We start from the raw sequence: 9,143 nt of genomic DNA on the forward strand, positions 1-9,143 counted from the left end.
ACAAAAACCATAAACCATTAAAGATATAATTGGCGAACTGGGCTTTTATGAAACTATGTAAATTACATAATTATGAAATTAATACTTTGCTCATCAAAAAAACACTTGGTGGGGGGCTGGCCCCGTGGCCGAGTGGTTAAGTTTGCATGCTCCGCTGCAGGCGGCCCAGTGTTTCGTTGGTTCGAATGCTGGGCGCCGACATGGCACTGCTCATCAAGCCACGCTGAGGCAGCGTCCCACATGCCACAACTAAAAGGACCCACAACAAAGAATATACCACTATGTACGGGGGGGGGGGGGGCTTTGGGGAGAAAAAGGAAAAAATAAAATCTTTAAAAAAAAAAAAAAACACTTAGGAAAATGAAAGTGAAACCACAGAATAGGAGAAGATACTTGGAATAGATATATCTGACAAAACTCTTGTATATAGAATATATAAAGAACTAATACAATTCAACCATGAAGACAGAAACCAATAAAATACAGGGAAAATATTCGAACAGACACTTTACAAAAGAAGATTATGAAGGACCAATAAGCACATGGAAAGACCTCGACATCATTAGCCATTAGGAAAATGCAAATTAAAACCAAAACGAGATACCACTTCACGCCCACTAGAATGACCAAAACGGAGGAGACAGACAACGCCAAGTGCCAGGGAGGGTGCGGACGCCTGGAACTCGGGTACACTGCCAGCGGGAGTGTCAAACGTCACGCTGCTTTGGAAAATATTTTGGCAAATATACTTTGGAAAATATATATGAAACTAGAAATAACCTGAATGTCCACCAACAGGGGAATGGATAAACAAATTGTGGTATATCTATATAACGGAATAAAACTCAGTGATAAAAAGGAAGGGTACTGATACATGCAACAACACAGACGACTCACAAAAAGCACTATGAGAAACGCAAGAAGCCTGACGCACTCCATTTATAGGAAATTCTAGAAAATGCAAGCTTTTCTATAGTAACAGAAGGCATTTCAGTGGTTGCCTGGGGGTGGGAAGAAGGAGAGATGAACTGGACAGGATATAAGGAAACTTTTGGGGGTCAAGGAAATATTCCATATCTGGATTGAGGTGGTGTTTACATGGGTGTACACATTTTCCAAAACCCATCAAACTGTACATTTAAAATGGAAGCATTTTGTTGCACATAAATTATACCATAAAATTCATTTAAAAAGCAACAACAGCAACAAAAAACAAGTTCCTTAATGCTCAACTAGCTGCCCATTGTCACCCAGGGCGGAGGGTTGTAAAGGGGCCTCCACTATGTGAGGACCCTCCAGGCAAATATGCACTTGGCTCCCAGGCCCTCATGTGGGCTCACCGTGCTGGGGAGAAACTAGCCCACGTGAACCAGGGCGGACCAGAGGCAGGCGGGAGGGCCTGCTCTGCGCTCCCCGACCCTCGATCCCACTTAGCTTTCCGTGGGGAATGAAGGGCACCCCCTCCCATAGAGAGCTCAGCTGGCCTCAGCAGGAGGCTGCCAGGCTTCCAAAGGAGTAAACCAGAAGGTGGAGAATGGTACAAGGACAGGAGACACCCGTCCTGCTTTAGAACTCACTCAGCAACAAGGACCATCATTTTCTGATGACTCACTCCGTGCCATCACTATGGTGAGTTTCTACGCGTTACCTTGTTCAATTCTTAACATGACCCTCATGCAACTCCTTCTGTGATGCCAGTTTAGAGAGGAAAAAGCAAAAGAGGCAGAGAGGCTAAGAAAGCACTGCAGACCTCCAGAGCCAGTACACAGCAGAGCTGAACCCCCACTGCCTTTGGGGAAGCAGCTCTGCTCCTGAGGGCTCCTGTGCCCTTCCCCTCCCACCCTTCCCGGAGCCGAGCGTACACAGTGGGGGCAGGCTCAGGGGCCGGTGTTCCAAACAAGCAGGACCAGGCCCGGAACACCGAGTCCTGTTCTCTACTCTGCTCCAGCGGCATCAAGGCTGCCCAAAGTTCAGAATCCTATTAAGTCATTTTCTCTATAATTCAAATACAGAAGTACTTTTAAGAGACACACAGCATCCCAGCTATTTCCATGTGCTATAAATATGCAATTTATGGGGAAAATGGGAACTCTGTGTTACATTCAAATTGAGAACTATTTGAAGAAAGGGGGAAAAAAAACCCATCGTATTGAGTCATGGGGAAAAATAACTTCAGTATATCATACTAGTAAATAGGGATGTAAAAATAGCTTCTGTTTGGAAGTGCAAATTAAATGTTAATGTGGCCTTGAGGTTATTTCAAATATGTTTCATTTTTCATTTTCACAATCTGATGAGTTCTCCCCATATTAAACCAAGGCCAAATAATTTTAGATGCCAATTTGAAAAACCTTCAGATCAAGGTGCTCAACTCCCTTCGAAAAGAACATCAGGCAACCATTCTCTGAAAACAGACAATGCTGGCAAATGGCTCATCAGTCAGCAAAGAACAAGAGCCTCGAGGCAGGGGCCTCAGCCGGTTTTTCTTTGGCTTGCCCAGAGCACGAAGCTCGGTTCGGGGTGGACACATCATTTTTCTTTGCCCCACTCTCTTTCTTCCAGGAGGCAGAGGTCCTCTTCATTCGGAAAACTGCCTTCCCTCACTGCAGCCTCATGGTCAAGGGAGAGCGCCAAACCAGGCATCCTGACCACACAGGTGAGAGAATTGGCCAATCCGAGTTTCCTCGAGGCCCTTCCCCAGATGTTTCGAATTTGAATGAAGGAAAGGGAGCACCCTGGGGCCACGTGGGCCCAGTAGCTGCTGGCGGCTGCGGTCCAGCTGAGTGGGGACAATCGGTCCTTAGACCTTTACCTCTTGGAGTCGATTCCTCTTCCAGCCACCAACTCCGCACCTCCCAGGGATTTGGCGCCTCCTGGGGTTCGGTTCCATGAGGGAAGGCGCTGTTTCAGGGGCCTGTGGTCCACTTTCATTCTCAAATCCAAGCTGAAGTCACAAAACCATTTATAAACAGCCATAGTTTCCAGCTCCTACTCCATCTCAGGAACCCTGCGAGGTGTCTCGTGCGATGCGTCTCGTTTACCCCACACAACAAGCCTACGGAGGGAGGTACTGTTATCCCCATTCTACAGACGAGAAGCAAAACCGACGACACCGCAGGCTCTGAAATCTTCAGTAATTCGCCCACGACGACACCATCACTGAGCCTCTTCCCACCCCTCTGAGGGCAACAACACTGCTTGGTCTTCAGCTGGACTGCTTCCGAACCCTTCTCACGTAGGCGTGACCTACAGAAGCAAATCCAAACGAAAAGCCTGATGCGAATGTTCCCATGTTTTTAAAAAATGGAGCTAGGAAGTGGGAAGCGGAGCCCAGTATCTGGCGCCTGCCCAGCAAGCCCATCAAACTAAAGATTTCATCCACACAAGATACTGACTCTGCCCACCAGGACCTGGGAGGGCGCCTGAAGGTAGAATTAGGGAGGAGCCTCAGATTGCTACAGTATGTGCCTTTTTAAGAATATATTTTCTATTGTGGTAAAACATACATCAAATTTACCATTTTAACCCTTTTTAAGTGTGCAGTTCACTGTACATTGAGTTCACATCATTGTACAACCATCACCACCATCCATCTCCAGAACGTGTTCCTCCTCTCCAGCTGAAACTCTGTCCCCATTAAACACTAACTCCCCGTTCCCCCCTCCCCTCAGCCCCTGGCACCCACCTTTCTACTCCCTGTCTTTATGAATCTGACTACTCTAAGCACCTCATATAAGACGCATAGTATACGGTTTGAATTTTCAACCCCTCCAAGTATTTACTGAGACTTACTATTTTATTTACCCAGCACTCCGCTGGGTTTTACGGGGAAAATATATAAAATATGAGATCAGATTCCTGCCACTGAGATCATTACAGCTGAGCTGTGAAGGCAAGGCCGGCTTTCAGGAAACGATGCGTACAGGCACGGTACTAACTCGGAGGCCAGGGAAATTTAGATGAGAGAGAGATCCTTGTAAGCTGCTATAGTCTAAGAAGTCTTCATAAGAGTGGTGACTTGAGGAAGGAGAGGAAGGTCTGGTTGGGGAGAGAGGAAGATTTCGGATTAACTACATCATTCACAAATCCAGGCAGCGGGATCGTCCCAAGCAGACCGAGCCAAAGACACTGGGCCAGCCATCCTGACCTGGTTTCTCTGAGGCAGGATGATCAATCCTCGAGCTGTGGATCAGAAGCCTGCTTGTCTTCCAAGCCACACAGGGAATGCTTTCTTTTCCCCCTATCACAAAACAGACACAAAAGGAAATCAAAGGCTTGTTGCTGTTGTTACTCTTTATAATTATCTCGGAGAACAGCCAAACCAGCTCTTTTGTGCCAGTTTGTCTTTCTCCTTTGGCAAAAGGAGTTAGTAAGAACCTCTGAAACTTGTGTGGAATGTCTGACCACCAAGGTCAGGTCACATCAACCCTGACCACAGCTGGGGACACGGACCCCCGGAGCTGTGGAGACAGAATCCTGCAGCTGCTCACTCAAACCAGTCACGAGTCCTTTAAACACGCCGCATGGACGCCACCCCCAACCCCCACCCCAGCACTTTGAGCAAGCGGGCAATGGAGCAGCACCCTGATGGGGCTGTCCATGAGGGTCGCCTACCACTTCCACATCCCCTCCTGCATAAGCCTCTCGGCTAAGGACTCTGGCGGGTGAGTAAGGACACGAAGGCCCGCCCGGCTGTCACTTTTCTGGGTTTTTTCCTCCCTCTCTTTCTTCCCTTTAAGATGCGGCAGTAAACAAAAAGAAGTCTTTGCTTTTAGACACAAACCCTCCTTAGTGTGGTTGATGGGTTTGATTCTGACCGTCCATTCAACCGTATGTTTGTTAACAGAAATTGCAAACGTGGGGCTAGTGAAGCAGCCAGAAAGTGCACCATGGGCCTTTACAAGGCATTTTATAACCACAGGAGATGGAAATGTGAAATGGCAGCAATGGGCCCTGCCTGGATAACCCACAAGCCTGCCACAGTCGACTAACGGGCACGTGGTGGTTTATGATGAACGGATGCACACAAACCACAACAGAACACAGGATGGGGACCGATGGCTCTGAAAAGGGGTGCAATGCTGAGGTAAACCCTTGTACTATTTCTTCCCAATAGTTCTTAGAAATGGGAAGCGATGTCCAATGCCTCTCTGAGAATTCCCATAGGAAGAGAGCCACTTCTTTCTGTGTTTCCCTCTCATATTGGTGACCTGGAAAGGTCACCCGGGGAGCGCTACTCTCTAGGGTTGAGTTACATGGGATGTTGCCCTCTGAGCAGCGGCTCAGCCTCCTCACACACACCAAGGCCAGAAAAAGACATGAGGGAGACAGGGGAACCACACACCACGTTGGAGTTACTTATTCCAATTCCGTCCCCCATCTGCTCTCTGGTTTATTGCTTTCTGCTATATATTGAACAGGTTGAATCTTAAAAAACCTCGGCTCTGGTCCACAGTGATGCAGCTGTCCAACTAGTCTACCTGTCTCTAGTCTGTTTTACTCAAACACGTCCCCCATTCCTCCCCAAAGTGGTATAGTTAATATATAAATCTCACTATATATAATTCTCTTGCTTAAAACTACCTCCAGGATAAACTCCAAGCTTAGGTCACTATGTTTCAAGCCAAAAATGACTTGTACTTATATATAATCACAGTGAAAATGTCAAGTTTCGGAGATAAGTTTAGAAAATTTCATAAGCCTCCAAGCCAAAAGCCAACCAATGTAATAGAGTCTATGGTAACATTTTTCTAACATTAAAGGACAGAAAATGACAAAGTTAAAAAATGAAGAAGTTGGTCTGAAAAATGCCTAGAGGTGAGGGCTGAAAACAGTTCACCATGTGGGAATAAACTTTGTCGTAATTACAAATATAAAATGAAGACATTATTTGAAAGCCACACAATTAGTTACAGTTAAAAAAGAAAAGAAAGCCTTTTCACTTGGGCATGCATTTCTTTCACACTCTCCCTGCTCCCCCAGTCTTGCTTCCATGATCACCTCTCAAACTGCCTGCATCCCAGTTCTTGTCATAGTCACAGCATTTGGGGAAACCCAAGCTAAGAAAGTGGGTACCAGAGTGGCCCTAGAAAGGAGAAGCCTAGAAACTCTGAACCTCGAAGCCTCAGGACAGGATTCTGGAACTGGAGTACGTGCCCATCAGATGGTAACAAGGACCCCATTTCTAGTGGTAAGCGGAGTGATGATAACCCTAGGTGTGCTGTGACAACAGGATTAAGATTTCCACCTGTGATGGATTAAGATGAGGAACAGCTGAAAGGGAAAATGGTGGTTTATTCAGGAGTTTTGGCTGATCCTAATAAATATACACATCCAGAAGTAGCTAGCCTGACAGACCATTAGAAGAGCCTACAAAGTTTCAGCTCAGGTGCCTTTTGGGGAATAATATTCTATAGGGATGGGATGGTGTCCTCCAGGGTAGATTGTGTGCATTAAATCATTGATTTATGGGTCTGTGTCCCCAGTAGCTAGCATACATGGGTCCTCAACACTGTCTAAGTTTACAAGCACCACAGAACCTGGATCCATACCGTGTCTGCTAACGTGGGTATTAAAAGTAGCCAGATCACGCCCTTCTCCCCCTAATCCTCAGCTCCTCAAACTACCTTCCCACTTTTCTCTAGGTCACTAAGCTGCAGGCAGCTGCAAACCACTGCTCTCATCCCCCAGAAGAGTACTTCCAAGGCTCTGATGAAGCCCACAGAGCAAAAACCCTTCTCCAGCCCGGCTTCCTGCCCCCACTCCCCATTCCTGCAACTCTGTTCCCCAAGTTCCACGTCTGATTTTTTTTTTTGGCAAACTTTTCTTCCTCCCTCCCTTTCTCTCTTTCCCCTTTTCCTCCCTCCTTCTCTCCTCCCTTTCTGCCTCCTTTCCTTCAGGCACTGCCAAAGATGCACATAATTAAGAAAAACTCATTAATCCAGGGAATCAGGGCAAAAGGAAAACACAGGTAGGAAAATAAAAGATTAGGGCCCAGAGAAGTTGACTGTGTGGAACTGGTAGGTAAGTATTATGAGTTGAATTGTGTGTCCCCCGCAAAAGAGATAGGTTGAATTCTCAACCCCAGGTACTTGTGAATGTGACCTCATTTGGAAATAGGGTTTTTGCAGAGGTAACCAAGTTAAGATGAGGTCATTAGAATGGGGCTTAATCCAATATGACTAGTGGCTTTTTATGAAGAGAGAAGTCCGGATACAGACGCACAAGGAGAACACGTGACAACAGAGGCAGAGACTGGAGTAATGTGGCTGCAAACCAAGGGCTGCCGGCCGCCACGGGAACCTAGCAAGAGGCAAGGAAGGATTCCCTGCTACAGGTTTCGGAGGGAGCATGACCCTGCTGACACCTTCATTTTGGGCTTCTAACCTCCAGAACTGTGAGAAAATAAATTTCTGTTGTTTTAAGCCACTCAGTCGTTAGTATTTGTTACAGCCGCCCTGGGAAACTAAAAGAGCAGGCATCCCATATTTGACTCTTATCCTTCCTAGCGGCTAAAGCAGGGAAACCATCAGTTACATGATCCACAGTGCCCACAGGATTAAAGGGTCCCATTTGCTTCTGGGATGCAGAGCTTTTCACGGCATGAGGGATCAGAGAACGGTCTTCTCTCTGGGTCCTGCAGAAAAAACACTGTGAGATGCAATGATGACTGTAGTTGATGACAACGTGACACTGGCCCTGATAATGAATTTTATGCAGCTATTTCTACAAGGTGCCTCACTGAAGGCAGACGGTATGACCCCAATGGAAAGTTCATCAGAAGCACACAGAGGAAACCAGAGGTGAAAGAGGGGACATTACTACCAACCTTACAGAAACAAAAAGGAATACTACGCACAACTGTATACCAAAACATTAGATAACTTGGATGAAATGGTCAAATTCCTAGAAAGATACAAACTACAAAAACTAACTCAAGAAGGAACAGACAATTTGAACAGATCTATACAAAACGAAGAGGTTGAATTAACAATCTAAAATAGTACCCATAATGAACAATCCAGGCCCAGATGGCTTCTCTGTTGAATTTCACCAAACACTTAAAGAAGAATGAATGCCAATTCTTTTTTTTTTTTTAAAGATTTTATTTTTTCCTTTTTCTCCCCAAAGCCCCCCAGTACATAGTTGTGTATTCTTCGCTGTGGGTTCTTCTAGTTGTGGCATGTGGGACGCTGCCTCAGCGTGGTCTGATGAGCAGTGCCATGTCCGCGCCCAGGATTCGAACCAACGAAACACTGGGCCGCCTGCAGCGGAGCGCGCGAACTTAACCACTCGGCCACGGGGCCAGCCCCTATGAATGCCAATTCTTCACAAACTTTTCCAAAAAATAGAAGAGAAAGGAACACTTCTCAAGTCATTTTATGAGGCCAATATTACAGTGACAGAAAAACTAGACAAAACATCACAAGAAAACTACAGACCAAAAGCACACACAGGAGTACCAAAAAAGTGTGTTCCTGGTACACAGCTCTATCATTTCATGTTTTTGAGGCAATCTCCATAAATAGTTTTCTCAAGCTGTGTTTTTGATCATTAGATAGCAGATTTCAAGGCTATAATCTTAATCAAGAATCTGGAAATTAAATATTCTGCATTATCAATGAAACGCAGCTCCTTATGCTTAGCCAACTTCTAGGAAAGGGGATGGAAATGAGGTCCCTTTATGAAAATTAAGTGTCATTTATTTACTGTTAAATGCATGATGAAAGTCAGGGGAACTGCCACACCAAAATAAGAACTGAAGAGGTTTTTTCTTGCCAAAATTTGAACAAAGAATGTGGGGCAAAGAAGAAGAGTTATTAGATGTTTGCAATATATTTTATAATTTGACTTAAAGTTTAATTTAGAACTACAAGAAAGAGATTTCAGACTATAAGAAAGTATAAGGATGGAATCAAACACAGAAAAAACAGGCTCCTTTTCTCTGGACTTCAAAAATAAATCCAAAACACATCTAGCTAGGATAATAAACATAATTCCAGGAGTCCAAATCCTACCCCTTTTTAGGTCTTATTTAGGTTATTTAGGTTAAATGCTACCACTTTCTAGAAGATAAAAACAACAACAAACAAACACATAGATACAGAAATTAGGGGAAGGGGGAGGGAGGAGGGCGAAAGGGG

General features: G+C 45.3%; 1 protein-coding gene across 1 annotated transcript in view; it reads right to left on the reverse strand.

Annotated features, from left to right (window-relative positions):
• Positions 1-839: 839 nt before the first annotated feature.
• Positions 840-9,143, reverse strand: part of AGGF1 (angiogenic factor with G-patch and FHA domains 1) — a 60,412-nt gene continuing 52,108 nt past the window's right edge. The window contains exons 15-17 of the transcript XR_011525715.1: positions 4,148-4,240; positions 3,793-4,038; positions 840-3,246 (exon numbers count right to left, since the gene is read on the reverse strand). The gene's annotated coding sequence lies outside the window, so the exon portion shown is untranslated. The remainder of the gene's footprint in view (positions 3,247-3,792; positions 4,039-4,147; positions 4,241-9,143) is intronic.

The sequence above is a fragment of the Equus przewalskii genome, chromosome 13 (assembly GCF_037783145.1).
Source record: "Equus przewalskii isolate Varuska chromosome 13, EquPr2, whole genome shotgun sequence".
Lineage (NCBI taxonomy): Eukaryota > Metazoa > Chordata > Mammalia > Perissodactyla > Equidae > Equus > Equus przewalskii.